Source organism: Pseudopodoces humilis, chromosome 1 (genome assembly GCF_049639895.1).
Source record: "Pseudopodoces humilis isolate 2021_Gansu_Grassland_sample_001 chromosome 1, ASM4963989v1, whole genome shotgun sequence".
Taxonomy (NCBI): domain Eukaryota; kingdom Metazoa; phylum Chordata; class Aves; order Passeriformes; family Paridae; genus Pseudopodoces; species Pseudopodoces humilis.
Genome location: NC_142200.1, coordinates 136,453,367 through 136,464,442, shown reverse-complemented (window position 1 = coordinate 136,464,442; position 11,076 = coordinate 136,453,367). Strand labels below are relative to the sequence as shown.

At 42.0% G+C, this 11,076-nt stretch overlaps 1 protein-coding gene across 4 annotated transcripts in view; it reads left to right on the top strand.

The window, feature by feature from the left end:
- The first annotated feature begins 907 nt into the window (after positions 1-907).
- The window catches only part of MPP7 (MAGUK p55 scaffold protein 7), a 156,402-nt gene continuing 146,233 nt past the window's right edge, over positions 908-11,076 (top strand). For 2 of the 4 annotated variants that reach the window (XM_005518709.3, XM_088058400.1), the window contains exons 1-2: positions 926-1,015; positions 4,965-5,040. The gene's annotated coding sequence lies outside the window, so the exon portion shown is untranslated. Of the gene's footprint in view, positions 1,016-1,525; positions 1,554-4,964; positions 5,041-11,076 lie in introns of those variants that run through there. The other 2 variants (XM_014248784.2, XM_014248785.2) reach the window with 2 other exon arrangements.

Here is an 11,076-nt window from a genome sequence, read left to right as displayed (position 1 = left end):
AACCCAGTAGGAGAAGCAAACCGAAGTATTCTTTTTCCACCGAACCTTTTAAGGATATTTTTAATAAACATTTGAAGAACATTGTCGCATTACCAAAAAATAGTTGGAATGCTGTGAAATAATGTGGTCCACTGCTAGCATGTGCACTAAACAGAAGGCACGGAGCTGACAAATGAATTAATTAGCTTTGCCACTACTGCTTTCTGCGCTTGGACAAACAGCTGCTGCAGATCACTGCTGTTCCCCTGCGCGCAGCTCTGACCGATGATTTGCAACCTCTGCCTGCAAGGTCTGAGGGTTCTACTGCTAAAAACGTCCAAACAAGATGCGAGTTCATATATCCAGCAGTTTTAACAAATTTCTAGAGAGGAAAATATGTGCATACAAAGGTGCTCCAACTCAAAGACTTGAAATACATTGGCATAATAAATAAACAAAAATAGGAAGAAACTTAACAGCACAAATGGCAACTGTGTAAAGAGCTCTGCATTCGCCTTCCTGAGGAGCCGTAATCAATTTTTGGCAGCCCCGGTGGCGGACCCCGCGGGCGTCTTGCGGCCCGCGCTCGGTGCGCCGTGAGGGGGCTCATCCCTGAATGGGGCTCATCCCTGGGTGAGGGGGGCTCATCCCTGGGTGAGGGGGGGCTCATCCCTGAGTGATTTGGGCTCATCCCTGAGTGATTTGGGCTCATCCACGCGGGCTCCCGGCGCGGGACCCGCGGCCCAGCCCCGCCACACGGCGTCGCGCGCCCCCCGCGGGCGGGCCCCGCCTCCGCCGCGGGCCAATGGCGGCCCGGCTCCGCAAGGCCCCTCCCACCGCCAGCCAATGGCGCGCGGGCCCTGAGAGCGGGCGGGCCGGGGGCGCGCGGCCGTTGGGCTCCTCGGGCCCCGCCCCTGTGGGCGGCGCGCGGCGCGCCCGGCCCGGCCCAGCTCGGCGGCGGCGATGCGGAGCCGAGGCGAGAGGAGCCGCGAGTAGACCGAGGTGAGCCGCGCCCCCGCGTCAGGCCGGGCCACAGGTACGAGCCTCGGCCCCGCCGGGGTCCGCGAGCTGGCGAGAGTCGCGGCGGGGGGCTCCGAGGCGCTCGAGGGGCTGCGGTGCGCCGGAGGGATTTCCCGCGGGAGGGGTCGGCGGGCGAGCGAGGGGATGCGGCAGGTGCCTGGCTGTGGCCGCTCGGTCCCGGGAGGGCGCCGGTTCCGGAATGGCCCCCGTTCCCCGCCTCCCCGAGGAGCCCCCCGGGAGTCGCTCCCTGCCCGCGGGGCTCCCTGGGGCGGGCGGCTCCGTGCGGGCAGCGCCGCGTCCCCGAGACCCCCCCGCGGGCAGCGGCGGCCGTGCGGGAGCGGGCGGGGGAGCCCACGGTGGATCTAATCACGGCGAGTGCTCCGGCTTTTGAAACCTGCCGGGCTGCCGGGATTCGTTGCGCAGAGCTCGTTCTGACAAGTAATGGATGTGACTGAGCCATTAAGGGACACCGGGCTGCGCAGCCGGGCTCTGGGGACCTATCAACTTCAGTTTATGGGGTATCGGGAACAGGAGGCGTTTTTCTGAATTGGCTGGTAATAACTTAATTCACCTGTGAGGCCAGCTCCTGTTAATGCCTACATTTAATCTGTGTGGAGCAATAAATGGGTATTAATTTGGCGCGTTGCGTGTGGAGAAGGTAGATGATATTTGAGGAAGGAGCAGGGAAGAGCAGTAGGGGCTTTTGTATGCTGCTTGTGTGCTTTCACTTCTGAATTCCTAGCTTCGGTCTGTTTAGCCTGTGTTTATAACAACCTGCCTTTCTCTGCTTCCAGAGCTTTTTAATTGATTTGATTTCTTAAACAACTTGCCATATCTTTGCTTTCTTCCCTCTAAATAAACTGTTGAATAACTTCAGGGGAAATAGCTTTCAATGATTATAGAATTGGCAAAGTTGGGAGAGATCTTTAAGATCAAGTCCAACCATGAACCCATCAACACTTAAACAACAACTGTAACACTTAAAGCACTAAACCATATCACCCAGCAACAGAATTCTTCCTGTTGAAGAAGATTGAACAGTCTGGACAGTGGTGATCGACATCATTAGACCTCATGGTTGTCTTTGGTAGTTGAATTCAGAATTTGTTTTTTACGGTTAGGTTTTCTGGATGAGACCTAGTGTTCTTATTTTAAGTTAACTTAGCTCAAGAGCCCCATTTTCCTGAGGCATGTTGTTTGAACACATGTAGGTATTCATTTTAAAATACAGTAATTAGAATTTTTGTATGAGGTATTATCATCCATTATCAGGTCCCTTTTATGCAGGGATGTTGTATCTTGGCCATATTTATAGAAATATTTTACTTAATTTGCTACTAGGTTATTCACTTACTGAAAGTATTCTTTGTCCTTAATTGATGTGGATGATCAAATCTATAATCTCACTTAGAACTAACATTAGGATTTTGCTAGATGTCACTGTTTGGATTAAGATTTTTTGCATTCAGGGTGTGTGACTGCAAGTACCTTTTAAAAGCTATCTTAAAGCAACAGTTAATTTAGAGTTTGTGATTTAATTGTGCAGAGCTAGGAAATGAGTGAATGAGAGTCATCGGTTTCAACTGTGCCAGTTTATTCATCTGTATGGAAAGGAGTAAACCAGTAACCTAAATGCTGAGGAGGTGATTTAAATTATTTCAGACATTGACTAGGTTTGGACTTTATTGTGAATATGTTTATATTTACATATGTACACTTAAAAGGAGACGGGAAATCCCAGAGCTGCAGATTGCTGTCAGCTGGCAAAGTACATCAAGGAATGGTTGCTGTATGTTTACTCTGTTCTTGTTCTCCATGCATCCTCTATCAGTACTTATTAGAAACAGGATACTGTGTCAGATGGACCTTGAACCTGAGTTAGTATTGCGTTTTTGTGTTTGTAATAAAATGTTTTCTGTGTAGGAGCACATCATTAGGAAGTTAAATTTTAAATTAGGCAGGTGTCAGAGCTGGAAGTTTTTAAGAGTACAGTATAAAAGTCAATACCAGGTACAGAAAAAGCAGGGTAAGGAATGTACTATTGCTTTGGAAGTTTATTTGCATTTTTGTTAACACCCCAACACCTGATAGGAAATGGTCACAAGTATGTTTTATAAGTGGCAACTTCCAGTCCTTTCCTGAGTGCCTTATAGAAATACTGTGCTTCTCACAAAGATAATGTTAAATCTGCTGCAACTCCCATTTTATGATGTTGCAGTGTTGCCTTTCACTGAAACTCCAGCCTTAGTTCTGCTTTCATGCCCTGAATCTTCCTTTTTTGTGTGCAAGCACCTGGGCCACCCATGAGCCTTTCGTTTATCTCTACCATGTCGAAGGGAACAGAAGGGATCTATAAAAACTTGTTCAGTAGCATCTTCCCTCCAAACTGGTTCTTCTTTGTGAAGTTTTACTGTGCAACTTGCTATGATAATGAGTGAAAGCAGGAAAAAAAATCCAGTCTTGCTGCTAGCAAAGTGTCTGTTAGTTGCCTTCTAGAGTATGTTTTGGAAAGTTGCTGCAGTGAGTTAAGCAAGTTTGACCATCTAGAACCACATGAATTATGTGTAGGAGTGATGAAAGCTTCCCACATAGTTGTGCTAATGCAGTTTAATCCTAGGCTATGGTGTGTATATTCTTCCTGAGCTCATCTCCTGCTTGCTGCTGGTTGTTGTTTGTTAAAGAAAACGTGGAGTATATTAAATTGTGTCCTCCTAATTTTAGTCTTAGAAGTACAGTAATATAGCTGAATTTATTTAAACCTGCTTTTAGTAGATTGTCAACATTTCTATCACAAGTGATATCATATACTTATCTAATACAGTACCTTGCCCTGTATTACAGAAATAGACGGGGCGCAAACATTACTTAATACACTTCAAATAACTTTTACACTGCAGTATCCTTAAAAGCCCTTCACAGCCCAGACCACTAGCTCTGTCCCATATCATGTTGGCCATATGGCAGGTCTGAGAACAGCTCTGATGCCATATTTTTGTATTTTACTGAATCATTTTTGAGCATTACCATGAGGTGTTAAGTAAAGTTCTTTGACAAATGAGTTTTCAAAGACAGTAATAGATAATAGATACATTGACATGCTCTGTATTTTAGCTGGCAGTCTTGCATTTAGGGGAAACATATCAGAAATAAAAAATAAGGCTGAATATGTCCAAAATTTTGATGTTCTTGAATAGCTGCTTTTGTTATGCTTAACTACCAAAGAACACAACTTGTATTTCCCTCCCAGTTTGGTAGGCTAACGTGTTCTTAAGCAGTATCATTAAGCAGACTAGTCTTTGGGACTCTAGATTTTTGTCCTGAAAATGTTTTATCAATCTACATTATGAATCATGGCTAGAATCAATCTTATCTCACAGTTGTAAGCTCTGAAGAAAAGATGATTTGTTTTTAGGAGGAGTAGGCAGTGCACAATAGACATTTGTTGGATGTTGGTGTGCACAGCCAGTTATGGTCTGGAGGTTATTGCTGACTTTCAAAGCAGAGTAATTGGCTGTCATGAAGCAAAGAAATGAGCATCTTTACTATAGGCAGGAAGTCACAAGTACTTAAGGGATTTTTAATGTGGGCACATTCAGTGCAGTGGTAGAAGGCTTACACCTAAAATTTTGTACCAGAATTTGCATATTGTTCATGTATAAAATGGGATTATATGTCTGAAGTCTTACAGATGTTTATATATTAGATAAAGCTTACCTGTACCCATTTTGAAATAATTATTTTGTTAAATTATAATTTTAAGACCAATTCTCCTAGCTAAAATAAGTGTTTTGACTTCTCTTGTCAGTCATCAGTTTCTTTAGGGCTTCATAGAAAATCAGATATTTAGAAGTTAACTACTTTAAATTTATTCTCCTAAGATTTAGAATGAAAAAAATGCAAGTATGTAGTATTTCCAATACTGACTAGAATGTCGTATTACTATTAGCTTTTCCCTTTTCTTTCAGATTCCATTGACTCTTAGTTTGGCAGTCTGCAAAATGCATTATCTTATGCTGCTGTTGAAGTGAAAACAGTATCCAGGTAAGACTCCCTTGTGATGACTCTTGCTCATTGTTTTCTGATACTGAATTAGGCTGTTGCCCGCTTTCTGCTGTCCTGAGCAATAAATAGATGTGTGTAAATCAGTATTAAAGACCAAGAATAATTTCCTATTGTGCTTACTGTTAATAAGTAAACTTGTCAAAGTGTACCATTATGTGGTATAAGTGTTGTGTGTTGTCTAACTATGTACTACTTTATTGGCTTGTAAAGACAGCCTCTTTTTTGAGTCAAGAATGACTACATTTTCTTATATTATTTCATCATGTATGATAGGAGAAGTTTTGAAAAAATAGGAAAGTATTGCAAATACAGCCAACAGTTAATGATGACTGACTTTGAAACGTGTTGCATTATAAGTGTAGCAAGTTTAGGCCTAGAGTAAAACTGCTTCAGTTTTACTGATTTATCAGATCTAATAATTGTGTCTCAGAATTTGAAAACACACATGTCCATTTATAAAAAGAACATAGAAAACCTTTATTGCTTTCATAATGTATTATGTTTGGTAGATTAAGCTTGGTTTGGCTAGTGAAGCTATTCTGAGAGGAACAATGTAGTTTCAGATATGAAATGCAGAGCTGGTGTTTCACAGACAATATGCCATGAATGCTATCTAAAGAAACAGACTTGACATTGCTAATTATACATGAGAGTGAAGTATATTTATTTCACACATCGATGTGACCGAATCAGAAACTTCAACTGGCATATGGAGAGGGTTTTTTTTGTGGTTTTAGAAAACACCTTACAAGTTAAGCTGATAAAAAGCCTTGCTTACTTATCACGGCCCAGGAGAGCTGGAAAACAAGAACTAAATCTGGTCTTATTCTGAATCTAAAGAAAGTCCTGAATTTCTTCAGAGATTTGACAGATACAGTAATGAAGATTTTCAGTGGCTTAACAGATAACTGTGATAGACGTTTTCAATGAATAGCTGTTCATGAGCAGTTAATTATCTCATTGTAGTGTGGGTCATTTGGGAAGCTGTGAACACAGTTCTGTGTTAGGATGGCATTGTAAGTGGAATGGGCATGTGGAAAGGGGAACGCCAGAGCTGCATCATCTTGAAGCTAGCAAGGCTGGAGAAGTGATCCAAACCAACTGCTCATTGAGCAGCTTGCTACTTAATCAAGGAGAATGAAGGCTAAAGCTTAACGAAGGTGTGAAATCTCTACTCTAAATCATATCTAAAAATCCTTGCTCCTTCCTTAATGCTTTCCCCTCCTACCAGCCCGAGGCAGTTAGTGCTGCTCCCACCAGGACACACAGCAGCCCTTTGTTAGCTGCCTCGCCTGGGGCACACCCTGTCCTTGCACTGCTGCTGCTCCCTTGCCCTCTGGGAAACCCAAAGACCCTGAAAGGAGCCTTTTGCTGCCTAGTCTCCAAGGTTAACTGATTCAGTAAATCTGTGTTACCTCCAGTACACATCGAGCTAACCTGTAACTTCAGTCCCAGTATTTAATTCCCTATGGGGGTGGGAACATCCAGTCTGTATCACAGAGCTTGCAGGCTTCTTATTCAAAGATTGGTTACTTCTCCAAGGATCCAAATATGTGACTTTAATAATATCAAAATTATATGTGCTGGAAACTTTGTCTTGGTATTGAAATGGTACTACAAGTACTACAGCCCAACAAGCCTGAAAGGGCCCTGCTTGAGCTGCAGTGCATGACTCCCTGCTTCGAAAGCTTGTGGAGTGTTTGAAATATGATACAGACAGTGACTTGGACCATCTTCCAGCTGCCTCCACCAGTCTGAGCAAGGGTATCGAAATGGCAAGCAAACCTCAGAGGATAAAACTGTGAATGGCATGCTTTGAGCCAAATGCTGAAGGGTGCCTTTGGTCCCTCATCTGACTGCTGTGAGAGTCATGTGTCTGCACTGTGGGACCTGGCGAGACACCCTAGGTGCTTCCCAGGGAAGACTGGCTGGCTTCAAGAAATCTTGATGATTTAAATAATTTTTCTGAAAAATAGAGAGCAAAAATCATGTGCAGCAGCTGAGTACTGAGGCAAGGTAGAGGTCAGTTGTCCAGCAAACACATTTTTGTATCAAGTGCAGAAAACACAGATGTTTTGCTTTGTTTAGAACCATGGCTGCGACTTGCAAATGCAGGTGGTTGAATACTGTTGTTGTCTGCATGTGTTTAGAGATATTGGGAGATGCTGATGGTGGGCATGCTGTCAGCCAGTCTGAGGGAGAAACTGCATTGGAAATAGCAGATTTTTCTGGACTGCAACAGTGAAGGAAAATGTCTTCCTGGGCAGTTGGATATGCAGAGTTCTGCTGTGAGTGCAACGAAGGGAAGGATTCACAAAGGGAAGGCAGTTACTGGAGGATGGAAGTTAAAAGGGACATGTTACAAGTGACTTACTGGGAGTCAAATGACCAGATTGACAACTGGAGAAAAGTTGAAAACTTCATTGTGCCAGCTGTGAAGGCTTTTGTGTCAGAAGTTACGGACACTTTTCTAACACTATGTACTGTATTAAACATTATCTTAACTCCTGATTTCATGACATATGCATTTGTTACTTAATGAAGATAATGAAGAGTTCTTCTCATTAGGGCCTTTTATTAAACTTGTTCACATTGATACATGAAGACTATGAAGTACTTTGATTTCCAAAGGAAAAAAGCTTGGGATGGGAAGAGAAACCAATACAGAAATTTTTCTGAAAAGAAGACTCTTCAGCAGACATGGCTGTTGAAGAGGAGTTCAAATATTTTAGGTACAGAAAGATATTCTAGCAGAGTTGTAAAACATACTTCTTTATAGATACCTGATTTAAAAAGTCATGTGGAGGCATTAATATGACAGATATTTGGATTTTGAAAAGCCTAGCCCACACAGTCCTCCAAAGTGCAGGAGTGTTAGGAAATACCTGTTAGGAAAGGCTTGCAAACTCAGTAACCTTTTCTCACAGTAGAAGCTGGCATCAACTAATTATATTTAATAAGTCATAGAATACCAAGGGAATGTAAGAAATTTTTCCAAATGCTCTTTTCCTTTTCCTATGTAGAGAAGAATTGTCTGGGGTGTGTGTGTGACCCAAATCAGTTCTAGTTGGTTATTATTACCTTAAATGACTGAAAAAAAGCACAGAGAAACATAAGTGTAATATGTAGATGTGTAATATGAAGATGGGTCATCTCAACCCAGTAACTCTATAGCCAGTGGTTCACTTCTTCCTCAACAAACCAAAGGTTGTAGCTTTTTCTTATGGTCCAGAACTAAAGCATCCTGTAGGAAGATAGGTTTAGGTAAATACTCTGTTTAACTGCTCTGTGAATAGAGTCAGATAGCAATTGTAACACAGTGTTTAATTTTGTATCTTTATTGTGTAGGTGGACATGTGTAATTGGTGATGGCTGTTGAGTAAATGTCATTTCATTCATGTTGAATTTGTATTTTACTCCTCAGACTTTCAGATTTACCACACTATTTAATGAATTCCAGATAGCTGTTTTGACTTCTTATGGGTAATAGCAATTACACTTGAAAGAAAACAAGACGTATTCTTGTTTCTTTATCCAAGGACTGAGCTCACCATTTTAAGCGCTGCTAACTTACATCAGGGGGTTAAATGTCCCACCTTATTAAATCACTTACTCTGTCTTCTCTAAAGCTTTCATTTAGCTTTGATATAGCATTAATATTTAAAATGTATGTATCAGTTTAATAGACACATGCATTACTTATCAAAACACTACAGCTTATAAAAACAAACCTGCTGTCATCACAGGTGAAAGTCTAGAGTGACATGTAGTGCCAGGAGGTGTGCTGTACATTTTCACAAGCTGTTCAATTGGGATGGCGGGTACTTCAGGAAGAAAAAACAAAAGTTGTGAATGCCTCATCCCTGGCAGTGTTCAAGGGTGGGTCAAATGAGGTTTTAAATAACCTCATGGAGTGGGGAGTGTCCCTGCCCACAGCAGTGGAGTTGGAACTAGGTGACTCTAAGGTCCCTTCCAACACAAACCATTCTATGATTCTATAAAAAAATCATCTTGGTAATATAAATGGAGTATCTCCAGATTCCTGACAAGAAAACATGCATGCCCATTAACATGTTCTAACACTAACAGACCACAGTAACAGGGAAGTAAGAAGTAATTGGACCTTTTGTGTCTGTTCAGTGTGTTTGTATGAATAGTTTCTACTGTGTCAGAGCACCTATGTTTTAATGGAGATTTCTTACATTTTCCCACATTGTAAAGATCTAAGTAATAAATTTATTTATCCTCAATTGTCTAAAAGCAAATCTTTTCTTGTGTGTGATACTTATGGTTTGACATTTGTTTAGCTGCTAATTTGCAGCTCATAAGGTCACTCAGCAGTGGGATAAAAATAAGAGTGTGTCTTTCTTCCAGTGCCTGCACAGGCATGGTTGGAGTTGCTGCAGTCTGTCTGCAGGATTCCAGCACACTTCTGTTGCTCCTGGTTCCCAGGCTACAAGGGCAGTGTCCTCACTACAGAGGCCAGACATCTTCATCCCTGTCCTTGCACTGGGGTGCTTCTCATTCACTGGCAGGTCAAATTCAAATGCTGTTTCTCTTATTTTTAGGTGTGCATTTGAGAGGACAGCACATAAAGGGCTAAACTTTCCCTTTGTGCCCTCCAATTAGTGTGGGCCTTACAACCCATGTGCTGGCCATCTCACAGGAATCAGAAGCATATTGGCACCACCTTCTTCTCTCAAGCAGGGCTAGGTTTTGATTCTGCTTTAAAAACTGGTAATGTCTCTCTACTGTTGTTCCTTATATCATGTCCTGAATAGAGGAAATTAGGAGAATATCTATCTTCCTATGTATATATTCTGTTGCCTTTAGAAAGAAATAGATCTCTCTGTAGTTCTTGGAATGCTTTTTAGAGGCATTAAATAATATATTGTTCTGAACTAGTAAGTAATAATATGACCTTTTCTTCTTGAAAACTCATTCTTGAGTAGTATGCCAAGATGCCACTGGAATGCTTGACTAGAGATATGAGATTTGATATGGGTGTGTGTGACACGCACACATAGCCTGCCTTCCCAATGGAGAACAAGCCACAGCCTGACCAAAAGCCTAATGTCTAATTACCTCATGCTAAATCTTGTGATATTTTTTACTGTGTTATAATAGGAAAGGTAATCCAAAATCCAGTGTTTACATGTTGCAGATCCACTCACAAATCTATAAACTAGAAGTTACAAACACATGGGAAACTACATATTTTCTCTTCTGTGTAGTTAGATAATCTTTTTTCAAGGGGGTTGGATGTTTCTGTGCATAAACTCTTGCTCATATGCATGTCTGCTGTACAAAAAATTCTTTCATGATGTATATGTTTAAGTATAAGACAGTCCTCCCTGCAAGGAGACCGAATGTGTGGGTATATGTGTGCATCTGCAGCTGTTGCCAAGGGAAATACCTGACCTTGAGTTTCAGATGATTGTTGCATCAAACCTCTCTCACTAATGAGTCTTCCCCACCTTCCTCTTCAGTGAAACCTTTCTCAGGCCAGGGAAAAAGCCAGAAAGAGTGATGAGCTGCAGAAAGAAAAATGTCAGATGCTTGCCAGTCTTTTAGTAGAATCAGCTCATTTCAGGAGAAGTTTTTTTGAACTTCTGCTGGAAAGGAACGGAGAAGTAGTCCTGGAAATAGTAATGCTAAAGGAAAAGCTCAGCTAATCCACTGGATCCTACAGGAATCTTGTAACAAAAGATGGGTGGTAAAAACTTTAAATAAAAGCCTATTTCTAAAGGGTCAGGGGATGAGCTATTCAGATCACCAGATGAGGAGCTGGCTTCAGTACTGACATGAATTGATATAGTGCTACCACAGCCTAGGTCAGTGGTTCCCAGTCAGTAAGTCGCACTGTCATGGGCCATAGTGTTTGTTCTCTGTTTCCTGTTCTTTGTTAGACAATGCTGAAGAGAGAACAAGCAGTATTGTCAGGCTAGTTTGGACTTCTCCTTGTGGTAGTTCTTAACTGATGCTGAGACGTTTCTTCCCTGTAGCTAAACTGGG